General features: G+C 41.8%; 1 protein-coding gene and 1 long non-coding RNA gene across 7 annotated transcripts in view; one reads left to right on the top strand and one right to left on the bottom strand.

The window, feature by feature from the left end:
• DNER (delta/notch like EGF repeat containing) overlaps positions 1-18,115 on the bottom strand; it is a 313,381-nt gene that overhangs the window by 69,696 nt on the left and 225,570 nt on the right. The gene's annotated exons all lie outside the window — the stretch shown is intronic.
• The window catches only part of LOC119865958, a 54,889-nt gene that overhangs the window by 18,691 nt on the left and 18,083 nt on the right, over positions 1-18,115 (top strand). For 5 of the 6 annotated variants that reach the window (XR_005378779.1, XR_005378775.1, XR_005378777.1 and 2 more), the window contains one exon: positions 12,892-13,021. This is a non-coding gene — a long non-coding RNA (uncharacterized LOC119865958). The remainder of the gene's footprint in view (positions 1-12,891; positions 13,022-18,115) is intronic. The other variant, XR_005378780.1, reaches the window with a different exon arrangement.

Consider the following 18,115-nt stretch of genomic DNA (forward strand, 5'->3'; position numbering starts at 1 on the left):
TGCTTCTGAGAAGCTTCCTTAAAAAAGAGTTGGCATGCACCCTTTGCCCTGTTATATTTTATCCCTTCATTCATTCTACTGTCTGAACCATAGTGATGAGGGCTGAGTTTTTTCCCAATTTGGCAGAAAATAATCCAAACACAATAATGCTCAGTGTAATCCAGGAAGGATAAATTCAAAGAAAATGAACAAGTACATCATAGTCAAAATTCTGAATACCAAAAATTAGAAAAAATATTAAAAGTATCCAGAAGAAAAAAGTCAAAATACATACATTGAACAATGAAAAGAATTACAGGCAACTTTTCATTAGGATCTATGAAGGCAAAAGACAAAATTACCTCCTTAAGGCACTGAAAGAATAAACCTATCTTCAAGAACTTCTATTTCCAGGGAAAATAACTTTAAATAATGAAGGTAAATTAAGACATTTTCTAATGGAGAACAGCTCAGAGAATTTGTTGCCAACATATCCACCTTACTACAAAAGCATTAAGGAATGTTATTAGAGAGAATGGAAATGAGGATATAGATGAAAACTCAAGTTTATAGGAAGAAATGAAGAGCACTGAAAGTGATACATTTGGGGATAAGTTGTTTTTTCCTTTTCTTTATTTAAAAACAATGATCTATTTAAAGATTTTATTTATTTATTTAGAGTTAGAGTGTGCAGGTGCATGCATACACACAAGCGGGGGAGGGAGAAGGAGCAGAGAGAGAATCCCAAAGAGACTCCCCACTGAGCTCAGAACTCAAAGCAGGGCTTGATCTCAGGACCCCAGGCTCATGACCTGAGCCGAAATCAAGATTCAGATGCCCAACCAACTGAGCTAACCAGACACCCCTTAAACAACTCGCTACTTAAAGAAAAATTAACAACATTGAATAATGATGTTATAACACACTTAGAATGAAAATATGTGACAACAACAGAATAAATAATGGGGGGGTTGATAGAATTATACTATCATTAGATACTATAGTACTCAGAGCAACCATTAAATAAAAACAAAAAAATTAAGAACCAAAACAATGAGAGAAAACAAAGATATCGCTAAAAAGCCAACTGAAGAGAAAAAAATTTTTCTGAATTTTTGATTTTCCCAAAAGAAGGAAGGAAAGGAAGAATAAAACAAAGAACATAGAGGATGAACAGAAAACGAACAGCATCCAGTGCTCTCAATAACTGCATTGAATATAAATAACTAACAATGCAGAGATTGTCAGACTGAACAAAAAAGCAGGACCGAATTACATGTGCTCTAAGAGAAACCCATTTTAAATAAAAATAAAAAATAAAATTAAATAAATAAATAAATAAAGATTGATGTGAAAAGATGAGAGAAGATATGGAAAAAATAGTGTTAAGAAAGCTAGTGTAGGGCTCCTGGGTAGCTCAGTTGGTTAAGTGTCTACCTCCAGCTCAGGTCATGATCCCAAGGGCCTGGGATCGAGTCCCACATTGGGCTCCCTGCCCCATAGGGAGCCTGCTTCTCCCTCTCCCTCTGCCTCTGCCTGCTGCTCCCCCTGCTTGTGCTCTCTTTCTCTGTCAAATAAATAAATAAAATCTTTTAAAAAGCAAGCAAGCAAGCTAGCGTGATGATACTATATCAGAAAAGGTGGACTTTAAGACCAGGAGCATTATCAGAGGTAAGGAGGATCATTTAACACGAAAATGTGGGCAATCCATCAGGAAGATATAACAACCCTAAATGTACAGACACCTAATAAAAGAACTTCGAAATACACACACACACACACACACACACACACACACACACACACACACAAACTGCCAGAGGGAAAAACCAACCCCATCAGAGAAGGACCTCTTTCTTATTACCTGATAGACTCAAGTGACAGAATGAGCTCATGTCCACAATATTTCCAAACACTATTGAACCATCTTGACCTAATTAATATTACTACAAAACAATACCCAAAGACTCATAACACAAATTCCTTACAACATGCACATGAAAGAAGTCAGCCATTTCGATACAGGTGAGAAAATCATTTGACAAAAATCAATGTCCATTAATTACTAAAACAGAGGCCATTATGCCCTCCATCAGACAGGGCATAAACAAAAAACTTGCAGGGAACTTCACATTTAATGGTGAAATAACAGGTAGTTTCCTCTAAGATAGAGAATAAACCAAAGGAAACCATTTTCTTTGTACAAATTGACAAAGTGACTCTAATTCGTATCAACATGCCAGGAACCCAGAAAACCGAAAACAATATTGAAAAAGGGAAAAAAAGACAAACTTGGAGGACTTACCCTAGCTGACTTTTTAATTTTATTTTATTTATTTGAGAGAGAGAGAGAGAGAGAGTGCATGAGTGGGGGAGGGTGGGGCAGGGGGGAAAGGCGGGGACAGAAGGAGACGTGGGGAACCTGACACAGGCCTCATCCCAGGGTCCTGGGATCATGACCTGAGCCAAAGGCAGACTCTTAACCCACCGAGCTAGCCAGGCACCCCTACCTTAGCTGACTTCTAAACTTGGTAGAAAGCTACAGTTATTCGGGGTGCCTACTGTTTGCGAATAAACCAAATTCTAAACCAGTACCAGTGCAATCAAATAACTAGCTCTTTTTTGATATCTTAGCTTCCTCATTTGTTAAAAATAGAGACAATAAGACAGCTGTATAAATCAAATAATTATAGTGAGAGGGAAAAAAAGAGGAATCAGTGTTAATGGTAATAGCAAATACTGAGTTCTCATTGCATACCAGTCACTATTCTAAGCAATTGGCATCTATTGCTTTGATTTATCACAACCATTGGCTCAATCAGAGTCTACTATTATCCACTTTTACAGAAGAAGGCTTAGAGACTAGATATCAGAGAACTAGGCCAGGGACATCAATTGGTAAGTGAGAAAAGCAAGAGTCAAACTGAGGTCTATGTGACTCCACATCTCGGCCCTTAAGCCCCATGCTAGGCTGCCTCCTGTAAAAAAAAGTCTGTCTCAAAGCACTTGCAGACTTGAAGGTGTCATGCTAGCAAAAGAAAGTACGGCCTGATTAAACCCATCAGTATCCTAACTTCCTTAATTTAAGAACTTTAGAACATGGAAACCCCTTATCAATTATGAACTTTGAACTCTGTGCATTTGAAATGCCCTGGGCCTCACAAGTTCTCAGTATTTCCAATATCACATGGAGGATATTTTAAAAAGATGATTATGAAACTTGAGTTCTACGGAATAAACATATCACATGTGCTTCCAAATCCTTATAAAACCAGAAGTCATCATTAAAATGAGCCAAATGTCAGATTTGGAACCAAGATGCCAACTAATGCAGGCATGGCCTCCCCATCTGCTGATCGAGGCCAGATGTTGGCTAGTTTAAGGTTCTTGCCATAATAACATGTTACACGGGTGTTAATGTATAATTTAAATCAAAGCTGGCTTCTAACATGATTACTGATCACAGAAAGCTTGAATGTTACCTGAACGTAGTATCAAAATCTAAGCTGTAGCCCAGGTAAAAACAAAAACAATGTACATTCAAGTTCTAGATCTATAAATGAGTACCTACATAAGTGATCCCCAAACAGATGTCGAGTTATAGGATCTGATTTCCCTGTGGAAAAATACAGAAGTCTGTGACTCAGAGCTAAGGCCAAGGTTACTATAAAGTGCACTTCTGTGTCAATTTACAGAGCGCAGTGCGGTTCTGTGAGTGCTGGGAGAAAGGTACCTCCCACCACAAGGTAGAGAAGGCCTTGGGGTCATCCGTAGCTGAGATCCAGCCAGCACAGATTTCATCTTTCCAAGAAACGTTCTAAAAATGAACCACGATTTTCACTGTCCTGTTTTCTCCTCTGCCTGCCCCCTCCCTCCCTCCATCCCTCCTCCTCTTTCTCTCAACACAGACCCACATTGCATATAAAGAATTTCAAACTTCACATTCAATCTTAGGAACTTCCAGGCGTTTGACTGTTCCTGCATCATGTTAGAACTCTAAAAGCAATTATTTTAGATAGCCTTCGGTAAAGTTTCGCTTTCTATTAACATAACTCTTTCAGAGCTTTGACAAGTCAATCTATCAATAATGATCTCTTAAAGTAAATGTTTTGGAAAATTCTTCTTACAGAAGATGCAAACCAAATTAGTTATGGTGGCAAAGGCAAGAGGAATGAAGAATAAAATTTAACGTTCTTGGATTCATGGACACAATCAGACTCCAAAACATGGAGAACAAACAGAATATTGCTTTGAGGAATATCGTACTGTGAGTAATAAAAATAATAATAGTAGTGTTTCCAAACTGACCAAGAGATTAATAGATTAACTACACTGGAGAAATAACATGTGGTCCCAACTGGAACCTCATGAGCAAATGTATTGGGATTTATGATCCTACTCGAAGGATAGAAAATTTAAAAAATTATTTAATAATGTTAATCAAAAAGGTGCAGAGAAAATGATGCAGATAGTGATGTTTCTTGTTTGCAATGGTTTCTTCCAAGTCATACAAACATCATATGATAGATATTAGAAAATGTTGGAAGGAAAACACAACAGCCCCAGAGAAAAACTCAAAACACATGGAAACAATGCCAGCAGTCAAGACACTTAAAACAACTCACTGCAACAATGGGAAAGTTTAGAGAAGGATGAAAGATTAAAGGATTAAATGGAAAATAAACAAGACAGAACCATGCAAGAAATCTAAGGAAATAGGGGTTAATGCAAAACTATAATTTAGATAGTTGACTGCTGCTTCGAATTCTGTATTTGAACCAATATTTATATGAATATGCCTCTGGAGCATGTTACGTAAATAAAGAAATCAACACCCTTGAGATATACACGTGGTGGAAGTCAGACATTTGAAACCAAAGAAAACATTCCTGGATCATTTTAAGTTGCAAGACCATGAAGTCATTCTATGTAGAAAGCTCTGGAGATATCAGAAGTCTCTGCAGCACTGGCAAGGGGAAGTACGGAATACAGCGATACTGAAATCTTAACTCGTGATTTTGCTGGCTTGGCCAACAGTTCACGTACCAGATTGCTTCCTCTCCCCCAACCCCGTGTCTGACAAATCAGTGGATATTAATAGATTCTATCTTCGAAACACCTCCTGACCCCAAACACTGTTTGATCTCTGCCGCCACCACTCCAGTCAAAGCCACAATGATGTCTCTCCCTGTCTTAATAACAGTTTCCCCTGATGAGCGTCCCAATTCTATTTTACCCCTACAACCAATTTTCTGAACAGTAATAAGAATATTTTCTTCAAATGCCAACATTAGCATCGTTTCTAATTGCTCTTAGAATCAAATATGTGCTTATCATCTGTGGGCGACACACCCTGATGGCTGTGACACCAAGACTCTGACATGATGACTCCTCTTTTTCTAGGAGCTGGCCCCATGGGCCTCCATTCAGTTCCCAGAAATGACAAGCCATTCCCCACCTAGACCCTCGCTGCATACCATTTGCACTGCATGAAGTTGCTGGTCCTATCTGCTTATACATGATGTTTTAGTTCTTGGCTTTTTTTTTTTTTAAGATTGTATTTATTTATTTGAGAGAGAGAAAAAGCAAGCACAAGCAGGGGTAGGAGCAGAGGGACAGAAAGAGAATCTCAAGCGGACTCCATGCTGAGTGTGGAGCCCAACACTGGGCTCGATCCCAGGACCCTGAGATCATGACCTGAGCCTAAGTCAAATGCTTAACTGACTGAGCCACCCAGGTGCCCAGTTCCCGGGTTTAATGTTTGACAGGCAGGACTTCCCTGATCACCCCATTCTGGGTACATATCCCTTATTCTGTATCGTAGTACCCTGTTTACTCTCTTCATGGCACGCTCCCAAATTCGTAATGACACGGTTGTGTTGGTCTACTTGTCTGTCATCTGTCTCTCACTCCCAGCAAGACTATATGCTTCCTGGGGGAGGAGCCACGTTAGTTGCTCAGCCTTGAGCCTCGGTACCCAGCACAGAGACCACTCAGCAAATATTTATGGAATAAATGAACAGACGAATGAAGAGATGAGTGACAGAGGACATATTCTAACAGATTTGTTACACAAGCCAAACAGATTTGTTACACGGCACTATGAAAAGGATAAATGTTAGTCATTAGCTGTTTTGATTACAGATATCTAAATGAGTAATCACTAAATCAAGATGAAGGCATGAGGGGCACCTGGGTGGCTCAGTCAATTAAGCATCTGACTCTTGGTTTCTGCTCAGGTCATGATCTCAGGGGCGTGGGATGGAGCCCAAGGTTGGGCTCCACGCACAGCGTAGAGTCTGCTTCTCCAACTCCCCCTACTCCCCCTCCCCTACCCGATGTGTGTAGGTGCTTTCTCTCTCTTTCTCTCTCCCCTTCTCAAAATAAATAAATAAAATTTAAAAAAAAGAAAAGATGAAGACATGAAATTTGGTTCATCTAAGTATCTTCATGAGCAGCAAAAGGAAGTGAGGAGAAGGAAGCATCTTGACTCTCAAAGAGCTTATTCTTCCAGAAGAGACCAAAAGGACACCTCTAGAATGATGAGAAAATGACCAGAGGGAGTCATTTCTTTGCACGAGCACTGATGGAATGCTTCCAGCCTGGTGTGAGTTTGGCGGGACCGGCCCAGGCTGTCTCCACAGGATGAGTGTGCGGCAATGGGCTCTAGGAGCTGCGGTGGTTCAAAAGAAGGAGGGATGGTCACAGGGGTGGGCAGGCCAGCAACACCTCACGGCAGAGCCGGGTTTTGCCTGGGGTCTCAAAGAAATCCCAAGATTTGGCTGGAAGGAGGAGGAGTGCTTTTAGAATCAGAGAGGAGGTATCGGCCGCTGTTTATGGAAAATATAACTGGGACCACATTCGTTCTGGTTCTAAGAAAGGGGACAGTTATGCAAGATACAAAGGAAAAGGAAGAAGGAAAAGCAATTATGAAACCCTAAAATGTAGCAGACCCAAGATGATTGCATTTTTACAATGTGACTTTTAATCTGTACAAAAATCCATTCGAGAGAATAAAAATCTCCGTAAGGACTTTTTCTTCAGCAGAACAAGAAGACACATTTAGATCTCAGAGAGGAAAATGAAAACTAGGAAATAGTCCGAGGAATGCTCAGTCAACTTTTCCTTAGTTTCGACTCAATAGATAAAAGACAGAAGAGACAACACTCACAGGTAGATGGGTTACGAGAGCAAAAATAATTGGCTCTTAACAATGGAAATTCTAGGGTTTAGTCAAAGAGTTCCGTGTTGTCCTTTGGACACTCATTTTACCTAGACAGATGGAGACCACCCAGGTACCAGGCACTGCTTCCGACCTTAGATTGTAGGAGGAAAACAGACAATAGAAAGATAAGTAAATCGATATCATTAACTAGTGCTCCATGCGATGGAGACAGGTAAGAGGAGAGAATCCTGGGAGCTGTCAGAGGGAAGGAATGGCCCGAGGGAAAGATCCATAGTCCAGCCTGGAGCAAGGCTTCCAGCAAAGGCAGCATCAGGTGCAAATGCCCCAGGGAGCATTGTGCTCTGAGGTGAATGGCGCCCCCTGGAGACCAATTCCAAGCCCCTGCTGTGTTTGAAGTACCTCAGGAGGCCAATGGCTAGAAAGAGAAAAGCAGAAAGTAGTAAGAAATGAGGTCCAAGAGGAGCACCTGGGTGGCTGAGCGGTTGAGCATCTGCCCTTGGCTCAGGGTGTGATCCTGGGGGTCCTAGGATCAAGTCCTGCACCAGGCTCCCCGCAGGGAACCTGCTTCTCCCTCTGCCTATGTCTCTGTCTCTCATAAATAAATAAAATCTTAAAAAAAAAAAAAAAAGTAAAAGAAATGAGGTCCAAGAGTTAGCCAGGTACATGTTGGCCATATACCACACTTTGGGTGGGAAATCACCTGAGGTTTAAGAGGCAGGACTGAGGGTGGCCCGGGTGGCTCAGCAGTTTAGTGCCACCTTCAGCCCAGGGTGTGATCCTGGAGACCCCGGATCGAGTCCCACGTCAGGCTCCCTGCACGGAGTCTGCTACTCCCTCTGCCTCTCTCCCTCCCTCTCACTCTCTCTCTCTCTCTCTCTCTCTTTCTCTCATGAATAAATAAATAAAATCTTTAAAAAAAAAAAAGAAGAGGCAGAAGTGAAAACATGGGATCCACATTTTTAGACAGGCCTCTTTGCCTATTGTGTGGAGTACAGACTGCAGAGGACAAGAGAGGATCAGAAAGAGAAGTCCGGAAGCTATTGCCGGAGTCCAGAGAGGAATCTGGAAGTCTGCAGGAGGCTGGGAGTCCTGGGCAAGCCACATAACCGTTCTCTCTGACATGAACAACAACAAGAAATTTGCCCTGTGAGATAGACAGAGGATCGCCTTATGCACATGAGCAAAATAACATTTCAATTCTCTGTAGAGGGGACACCTGGGTGGCTCAGTGGTTTGGCGCCTGCCTTCGGCCCAGGGCGTGATCCTGGAGTCCCAGGATGGAGTCCCACATCGGGCTCCCTGCATGGAGCCTGCTTCTCCCTCTGCCTGTGTCTCTGCCTCTCTCTCCTCTCTCTCTCTCTCTCTCTCTCTCTGTCTCTCATGAATAAATAAATAAAATTAAAAAAAAATTCTCTGTAGAAATTCTGAGTCTGGAGAAAAAAAACAAAAGAAAAAGAAAGGTAAGAAGTAAGCAACGGAACATGGAAGGGAGACAGAGGTACTGAGTACCCACCTATCCTGTACAACCCCACAGCTCCATGAGATGTGCATTATTACCTTTTACATATTTTGAAGCTGAAGTCCAGAGGGTTAAGTAATGTGACCAAAGCCATCTGCTAATCTAAAGAAGTGAAATTCAATGCAGATCTGTCCTCTAAATGACATGAATTTTGAGCCTTCGTTTCTCCATCTGCTTCAACAGAAATGACCCTTATTTTCATGAATTTTATATATGCTGACGTGTGGCGACACCTGGCATCATGCAGGGTCCCCCTGCATACAAAGAACACCACCAGGGTTAATCCCTGAAAGAGCTCACTCTGTGATCTTCAGTCACAGAGGTCCTCAGCCCTGGCTGCACACTGGAACCCTAGAGAGCTTTGGAAAATTCGATGCTTGGTTTCCCACCCCCTGGAATACTAACTTAATTGGCCCGGGGTGGGGGCCTGCTGCCATCAGGATCGTTTTTAAGGAGAATGCACCTTTCCTTTACACAGTTCTTTTTCTCTGCTTGGTGGCCACAAACTTTCTATTTAGTCCCGAAGAATAAAATGTATAAACTACCGTTACGTTTCATAATTGTCTTTTTTCTCCCAACCAACACAGATTTACTTCCATTTTCCTTGATTGTGACAACTATACACTAAATTTCCTCTAAGAAGCTGGTTCTATTCTCAGCCCTTAGAGTTTGCAGGGAATTGACTCCAAATGTCAGCTCCAAGAGTGGCTTTGTGTCTGAGACTTGATCCTCCCAAAGCAGTATATACCATGGCCACAATGAGTAGTTCAGTGGTGGGCAATGTCTCGATTCGGAACGATCTAAGTCAGCCCCATGGATTCTTCTGGGAGAAGACAAATCTTCCCTACCCAATCTTGAGAATGAAGCCAACAGTGGAAAGCAGAGGGAAGACTGCTGGAGAGATTGAAAGTTCAGGCTTGATGACATTATGTGAGCTTCTGGATCAAGCCATGCTTGAATTCATCCTGCATATTTACTACAGAGCCAGTACACTCCTCTTTTTTTTTTTTCTTTTTCGTTTTCTGATCTGTTTGAGTTATCTATTATTTTTTAATTGAGATTTTTAATGGATACAGAGATGCTGTAAAAGTTACTTTGTAGGAAAAACAAAAAGCTACTGCATTAGCCTAGTCCATCCTCTGATAAAACATAACTGATTAGAAATAATGAATGGATGATAAGAGTAAGGGGAAAGACAGATACTCAAGAGCAGCTGTGGTCTGAGGAGATGAGGAAAGACAAAGAGATTTTCACAAGTGTGTCTCTGCGCTAGATGTAATATAAACCCTCTCAGAACTCTCAAAGACTTCAATTAGAAGATGAGGGATGCTGGGTTTTTTTCTAATTGCTTGGGATTTCTTCAACTGGGTCTCACCTCTGCAACTGGACCACAAGATCTCCAGGTTTACAAAAGTTATATACAACTTTGTGAGCCTTTGTTTGTCCTAAGGAAGCAGATGACCTAATGCATTAAAAAAATATATGTACAAAATGTTCTCTGCAACGTGATTTAAAAAAAAAAAAAAAAAAAAAAAAGAACCTAAATATACCTTTTGCAGACTCCATTTCCTCAGCGATGCCAAAGGGTGGCATTCCTCGTTTTGTCCTGGACACTCCCCTTCCCCACTGTGTGCTTGCTCTGGGTGGCCTCCCACAAGCCCACAGCTGAGATTTGGCCCTGGATGTAGAAATTTCTCCACTTGACCTCTCCTGCCCACCGCTCACTCCCACACTTCGGGTTCATGCATTCAGCTGACTGCTCAATGTTTCTTCTGGATGTTCCTTGGGTTCATTAAATTCATGTCCCAAATGGAACTCCTCTCCTCTCCTCTCAAAGCTGCTCACCACCCCACACAGCACCCCCATACATGCAGTTGCCTAACACTTTCTGAAAGCTGGGTTGTCCATGGTCCCTCTCCTCCACCTCCTCCTCTTACAGCCAGTCTATCCCTTTCTATCTCCATCATCCCTAATTCAATCCACCACTATTGCTCACCTAAATTACTGTAACAGGTTCCAACCAGGGTTCTCTGATACTTGTCCTCCTCCAATCCATTACTCCTCCTTGAGCCATGGTAGTTTCTCCCAAATGCCAAAGTTCTGCTCCTCCTCTGCTAAAACTAATCATGGTGTCCTCCCCTGCTATCTGGGGTGGAGTCCAATCCCCTTGTCACGGGTGGGAAGGCCTGCCGAGCTGGCTTCTACTTCAGCCACTAGTCCATACCATCTCTCCATCACATTCTGCATTACAGCTCTCTCTGCTGAGCAACATTTTGCTCCTCAAAATGGCACCCTCTCTCTCCCCTACCTTCACACATGGTGTCAATGTTCTCTTCCTGGGAGACTCGGTCCTTTGCCCACACCCCTAACTTCCTCATCTTGGTGATACCTTGGGTGTCCGCTGAAACATCATTTCCCTTAGAACATTTCCTGGGAACCCTGGGTGGTGCAGCAGTTTGGCGCCTGCCTTTGGCCCAGGGCGCGATGCTGGAGACCCGGGATCGAATCCCACGTGGGGCTCCCGGTGCATGGAGCCTGCTTCTCCCTCTGCCTGTGTCTCTGCCTCTCTCTCTCTCTCTGTCTCTCTGTTACTATCATAAATAAATAAAAATTTAAAAAAAAGAAGACTACCATTTAAAAAAAAAAAAAAGAACATTTCCTGATTTCCTTCCAGCCCCCAGTCTGGGTTTGTGGGGGAGGGGTCCCTCTTCAACCACTGGACCACCCCAGTAGAGCCCAGTCATATCTCTGGTCATAGCGTCTGCACTATCTATCCCACTATCCCACAAGATCCATGAGCCAGAGCCTCATCTGTCTTGTTCACGCCTAGATCCCTCGTCATTAGCACAGTAACTGCCACAAAGTAGGTAATCGATAAATAGTGTGTGGATGATTAAGTCTTTCATTAAATACATTATGCCACATTCATATGATGGAATAAAATGCAGCCATTAATAACAATTCTTTAGGAAAATAACGAACGATACAAGGGAACATTTGGAACACATTGTTCAGTTGAAGCAGCTCATTACAAAAGAGAATGCACAGTAAGATCCAACTTTAGCTTTCTAAAATGCACATTAAAAAAAGAGACTTCAAAGATATTTGCCTAAAATTCAAAGTGATCTCTCTTGGGGGATGGAATTATAGGTGTGTTTCTTTTTTTTTTTTTTTTCCTTTGAGCTCATTTGAGAGCATAAGTTTCTCTGAGAGTGAAGACAAAAATGATAAAATGATTTAAAATGTTATATAAAGTCCCAGACTGTCACAGAGCAGGCGGTGATGGTCAAATGCATTGAGAGGGGACAGTGGTGAGACTAGCCCATGTGCCTGCCCTGCTGTGCAGTGACCAGATGCATTACTAAGTGTCTACTATTTGCGAGCTGAAAGTGAGGAAGGGACAAGCTCTTCATATAAATTATAATTAAATATGACTGGGGAAAGAAGAGTAGTGGGCAATCCTTCGAGAAGGGGCTATGTGCAGGGAGGGGAAGCCTAAGCCTCTACCTCTGGTGGCCTTTTATCAGTATGACATCAGGTCACAGGAGATAAGAAATCAGGTTGGAAAAAAACAAGTCAGAGAAGAGCTTAATCAAAAATAGAATATGATAAAGTAATTAATCAACATTCTTCTACTTTCATAGCTGTGTGCATGTTCAGCTCTCTGAGGCCAGGTCTCTCTGTCATTCCCACCTTAACAGGCTCACAGGACTCGGAGCCCAGATCTAAACTGTTCATAATAAGACCCAGGACCACATCACATGGTACTTTGGTTCAAGTCAGACAAAAATTTCACTCTAGCCTCCTCCGACTCTCTAAAATAGGGAATATATATATATATACACATATGGAGATAAATTCTGCTTCAGGGAGAAATAAAAAATTACACTTACTTTTAGGATATTTGTATTTCTATTGTAAAGGATCCTTGGGGATGCCTGGGTGGCTCAGCAGTTTGTGCCTGTCTTTGGCCTAGGGTGTGATCCTGGGGTCCCAGGATCGAGTCCCACATCAGGCTCCCCGCATGGAGCCTGCTTCTCCCTCTGCCTGTGTCTCTGCCTCTCTCTGTGTGTCTCTCATGAATAAATAAGTAAAATCTTAAAAAAAAAAAAAAAAAAAGATCGTCGTTGCTGTTAAAGGCAATTACATGAACATTCTGCTTCTGATACAGAGACGTAAGCTTTTTTTTTTTTTTTTTTTTTTTTAGCAGTTTGTCCGCAAAGAGCAACCCTAAACTCCAGACCAAATAACCCCAGGACTACGTGGCTGTAGAACGTGAACAAAAGCAGACAGGTTTTGGAGGAAAGTCAGAATGTAGAGGCAGCAGTCAACAAGGGGTGAGTTTCACGTCTGGGGAGTGCCACCCCACAGGCAGCCTCAGCTGTGACTATGGCCCAGGGACACAAAGATGCTAGTGTTAAACCTGCTCTCTCTGCCCAAAGGGACCCCAGGAAGGAGCTTGACACAGGCATACTCCAAGGAGTCAGAAAGGGTCCTAGGAAAGAAGAGAGCCACAGAAGGGATCCCCAAATTCTGTATATGAAATCTGTCCAAGTCTCCTTTGACCCCGAATTCATGCTGAATGGGAAACTGGATGAGATCTGCCCCTCCCCCTCACTGCTGGAGTCTAACCAATGAGAGTCACCCAGTTACACGAGTGAACACTGGTTGTTAATTCATCTTGGCTCCAGTTTCCTGCCATATGAAACGACCTTGTTGCAACAGTTTTGAGATATTTCCCCACTCAGAAATGCAACAAAAGACCCACAGGTACTTAAGTGCCAGGTGTACTAAGGAATACGAAAGAAAGTTTAGCCTCGCTGTCCTCAACGAGCCTTGAGCCCCATGAGGGAGAGCGGACCTGCACCCAACTAGCTAGAGGTCATGCAAGGTTGACTTGACCAGAGAAGGAGCTCAGTGCAGCAGAGAGAACATGAACTCCAGAATCAGACACACCTGGCTTATATCTCAGGTCCACCAGGATCCTCCGTGTTCAGCTATTATGAGCATCAAGCAACAACACTTACGTTAATCACTCACCCCACTGTTCTGAGCACAGTATACCCCTTTAATCCTTATAACAACCTCATTAGGTTTGCACTAATATTACTTCACTCTACAGATGCAGAAAATGATGCATAGAAAATTTAGGTTTATTTGCCCAAGGTCACCGAAGTAATATGTGATCAAACACAGATTCCAACGCAACCCACAAGGTCAACCCGCCCCTCAGCTGTTAACTGCTAACTTCAAGCACCAAACACAGAGCCAGCACTCCGCGAATGGCAGCTATCCTCATTGTTATGGTTACTGCTGAAGCGGTTGTGATTCCTGAAGCCACAAGAGAAAATAATAGTTGAAATTCAGGGCATTTACCTGAATTTTTAAAGCCAGAATGTTTTAGGAACGTGAAATAATTTTCATGTGCTGTTCTGGACACATGCTTTAAGAAACTTTAATTTGTATTTATGTATAAGGTATCCCCTGCCTCTTCTCGAAAAGAAAAGCACTAAGATACCATTATTTACTTCTGCATTTGTCACACTGTAACTTCTAACTGTCACCTGTCACCACTGACCTGGACATCAGAATGGTTCTCAAAGGGGAAGTAGCGCTAAAAATGATAGGACCGGGATCCCTGGGTGGCGCAGCAGTTTGGCGCCTGCCTTTGGCCCAGGGCGCGATCCTGGAGACTCTCGATCGAATCCCACATCGGGCTCCCGGTGCATGGAGCCTGCTTCTCCCTCTGCCTATGTCTCTGCCTCTCTCTCTCTCTCTCTCTCTGTGACTATCATAAATAAATAAAAATTAAAAAAAATAAAAATGATAGGACCCTGGTCACGCACTAAAGTGAATGCATCGTCCCATTGTCAATGAAAGAAGCAGGCCAACAAAATCCCTTGCAGTACTTTCATTTAAACAATCTCAGAGAAACTGTGCTATGGGGGGAAGCAGGGGGAGAAAGAAAGAGAAAAGATAAGAAACATGAACTTAGCTGTAAATCAAATTAATCAGTATGCACCAAACATAGAAATTAAGTTTGACTCATACTTGACAAATCTGAAAGCCTGCTTTGTTTGAAAAGGTGAAACCATTGGATTGTTGGAACTCCAAGGGTCTCAGCTGCTACAATTCCTAAATGAAGTGGTGATTTAGGGATAATGCCAATTTTTAAAAGAATAAGAACAGTATTTTACTCCGGCCTGGTAATTTTATGAGGACATGTTGCACATTTATTATGTAAATACATGCAGTTTAATAAGGTCCTAAGAGGGTGCTTTTACCAAAACCCTGCATACGAGGATACTGGTAAAAAACAACCAAATCCCAGGACTGTGTAGCTCCCAAATCCTTACTGGGTAACATGCCCAGTTTCTGAACAATACACATTATCTCGGAGATGATTTTTATGACATATGTGGCTATTGCCTGTAAATCCCTTTAAGATGAAAAGCATTACCATTGACATTTGAGTTGGACAAAAGGATTTATACGGCTTGATTACTCAAGGCTATAAAATGTAAAAAAACAAAAATAGTTTGGATAAACCCTTGGAGCTTGTTGCAGTGAGATTTAACCTACGGGGCCTGGGGGCCCACACTAAGTTTTAGAGAGTCATTCAGAGGTTATGAAACGTTTCTCTGTAAACATTACTTGAAACAATGAGCTGGATTCAAGGGCTCTTGAACTAACAGATTTGAATCAAAGACTTTTAGGAACAGGATCCCTTAAAGGTAATAGTCAATCTTCATCCTTTTACAACAGGAAAACAATGGATGGAAGAGATAAAAAATTATATGACTCACCCAAGGTGATATGACTAACTTCCTGAACAGTGTCCTCATTATCATCATTGCTAATATTATGCAGTATTTACTATTTGGCATGATCAGAGCTGAGGGCTTTATTTGTTCTTCACATCAACTCATATAGGATGTCCTAACATCATCCCTGTTTTCTAAATGAGGAAAATGAGCCTCTGAGAAACAAAGAGCTGTAAAGGGAGTAGGTCCAGAATTCAAACACAAGCAATGTGACCCTAAAAATCCACATCTATAACCAACCCACTCCTCCGCCTCCTCATCAGCCCCAGACTCGGGTCTCCAGACCTCCCACCAGAGGAGGACTCCATCCACCCGTGGAGGTTATGAGATCTGCATGTCTGACAGTGGGCTCCAGGGTGGTGTTCTCATAGTTACAGGACTGAAGGAACTAAGTCCCCTCCCTGGATGCAATGCTTGCCCTCAGAATCCTAGTGCAAAGAGCGGTTAATACAAATTCTGTTTATCTGTAATCCCATCAGAAGGCGTAACACCAGAAAGTATCTATAGACTGGTCTGTAAAATATACCGGATAAGACAATATCTTTTCAAAGTAGTGCCTGAAAAAAAAAAAAAAAAAAGATGCCTGAAGCCCCATATTCTCATTTCAGCCTCTGGATGCACAACACCTAGGTAGATGCCAGAAAAGTGGTTAGATTCTCCACAACACGACTCTAAGCCCTGCACCACGCACATCGTCACACCTATGGAACCAACAAATGTGCCTCATCTCTGAATGTTTTCATCTCTATTAAGTTCTTTTTTTATTCCCTATTAGTCTGTGTGGTATTCTGTGTCAAATTCGGAAGCAGAAAAACAAAAATTGAGATGCTGAAGCAAAGACGATGGCCACACAGGCATATTCAGATTTTATTTATATATGTATTTAAATATACTCATATACTTAAATCTACATATTTAAATACCAATAGGCAATGATGGTAAGTATATATAATTAGACGTCTTCAGAATTATAATGCATTTAGTCTAAAATTTAAAGATCTCAAAATTCTAAACCCAACAAAGACAGTATCAGCAGACAGAGTGAATAGCACAGGCAATAAAATCAGCTTCTAATTACTTCTCTGTGCTGTCGTCATTCCACAAGGTACAGACAAGAAAACACTCGTGTGACATTTTGACTTTTGTTTCTTATCACCTCCACGGTAACCGTGGTCTGAAACAGCACTTTTACAGATGTGGACTCAGTAAAAGTCGAGGAGAAATTCTGAGAGAAGACACAATCTGTTGATGAAGGATAAAAATCTAAGTGTAGGAGGAAAGCAGACACTTAAAGGATAATCAAGAAAGCAGACCCTTAAGTGATAATCACTGCAAAAGCTGTGCCGCAGGACTGACTGCCTTTGAACTTTTGGAAAGAGGTTAAAAAGAAGGCGAGAGTCAAAGAGACAGATACCCAGGAAGGACTCCAAGCTCGCAGGACATGGTCCAGATTGGATGGAGAAGGATCCTTAAAGGGAAGGGAATGAAGATGAAAAGGATGGAAACAAGCCAGGATGTGACTGCGCAGGGTTGAAAGTACTATCCAGAGGGAAAAACCTAGTTTTATCAGCTTTCTGGACCGGGAAGGAATTGCTGTAAAAAAAAAAAAGAAAAAGTTACTGTACTTATAAAATAGAAATTTATAAATATAAATTTATTTAAATATATATGTGAAAAGAATTTTTTTCTAGCTTTTCCCAGACTTAAGAATTTTTAGCAGGGACATTTACAAGTTTCAGAACCCAACAAACTTTGCGTTTATTTTACTCATGACTATGGTTACAAAGATCATCTTTAAAAACAGGCAGGATGTTGGCGGGGGGCACCTGGGTGGCTCGGTCGGTTAAGCATCTGCCTTCAACTCAGGTCATGAGCTTGGGGTCCTAGGATCAAGCCTCGAGTCGGGCTCCTGCTCAGCGGGGAGTCTGCCTGACCCTCACCCTCTGCCCCTCCTGCCCATGCTCTCACATACTCTCTCTCTTAAATAAACAAAATCTTTAAAAATAAATAAACAGAATGGAAGTTATTTTAAACGATGTATTTAGAGACAGTATAGGATGATGGTTAAAAAGGCCAGTGCCAAGTTGCCCGGGTTTAAATTTCTTGCTATATGATCCGTAGGTGGGGTATTTAATCTCTTATGCCTCAGTTTTCCAATCTGTTAAGATTGGAAGAGCATCTGCTTCATAGGATTGCTGTCAGGGTCAGATGAGCTGGGAGACATAGAGAGTGGTACCTAAGTGTGGGCTTACATAGTTTATTTGACACATTTTTATGAACCTCTTACTAACATAAAATACGGAGCTAAATGCTCCACAGGTAGCGTATTTCCCACCCTTACAAGATAACACAGGGAAGCAGGGCAGATAGAATTAATACATATAAAGGAGTAAATGAAAAAAGGGGCACATAGCAAGCAATATTAGGAAATCATTACTAACTTTGTTAGGTGTGATCATTTTCTAGATTCACTCTAAGATACAAAGGAGAATGTCTTGATTCTCAGAAAACACAAACTGATTTATCTGGGGATGAGGGGGCAGATTGTCCTTTACTTTCAAATGACTTTGCAAAGAAACCAACCCTATATGTAGAAAAAAAAGGAGA

The sequence above is a fragment of the Canis lupus genome, chromosome 25, assembly GCF_011100685.1.
Source record: "Canis lupus familiaris isolate Mischka breed German Shepherd chromosome 25, alternate assembly UU_Cfam_GSD_1.0, whole genome shotgun sequence".
NCBI lineage: Eukaryota > Metazoa > Chordata > Mammalia > Carnivora > Canidae > Canis > Canis lupus.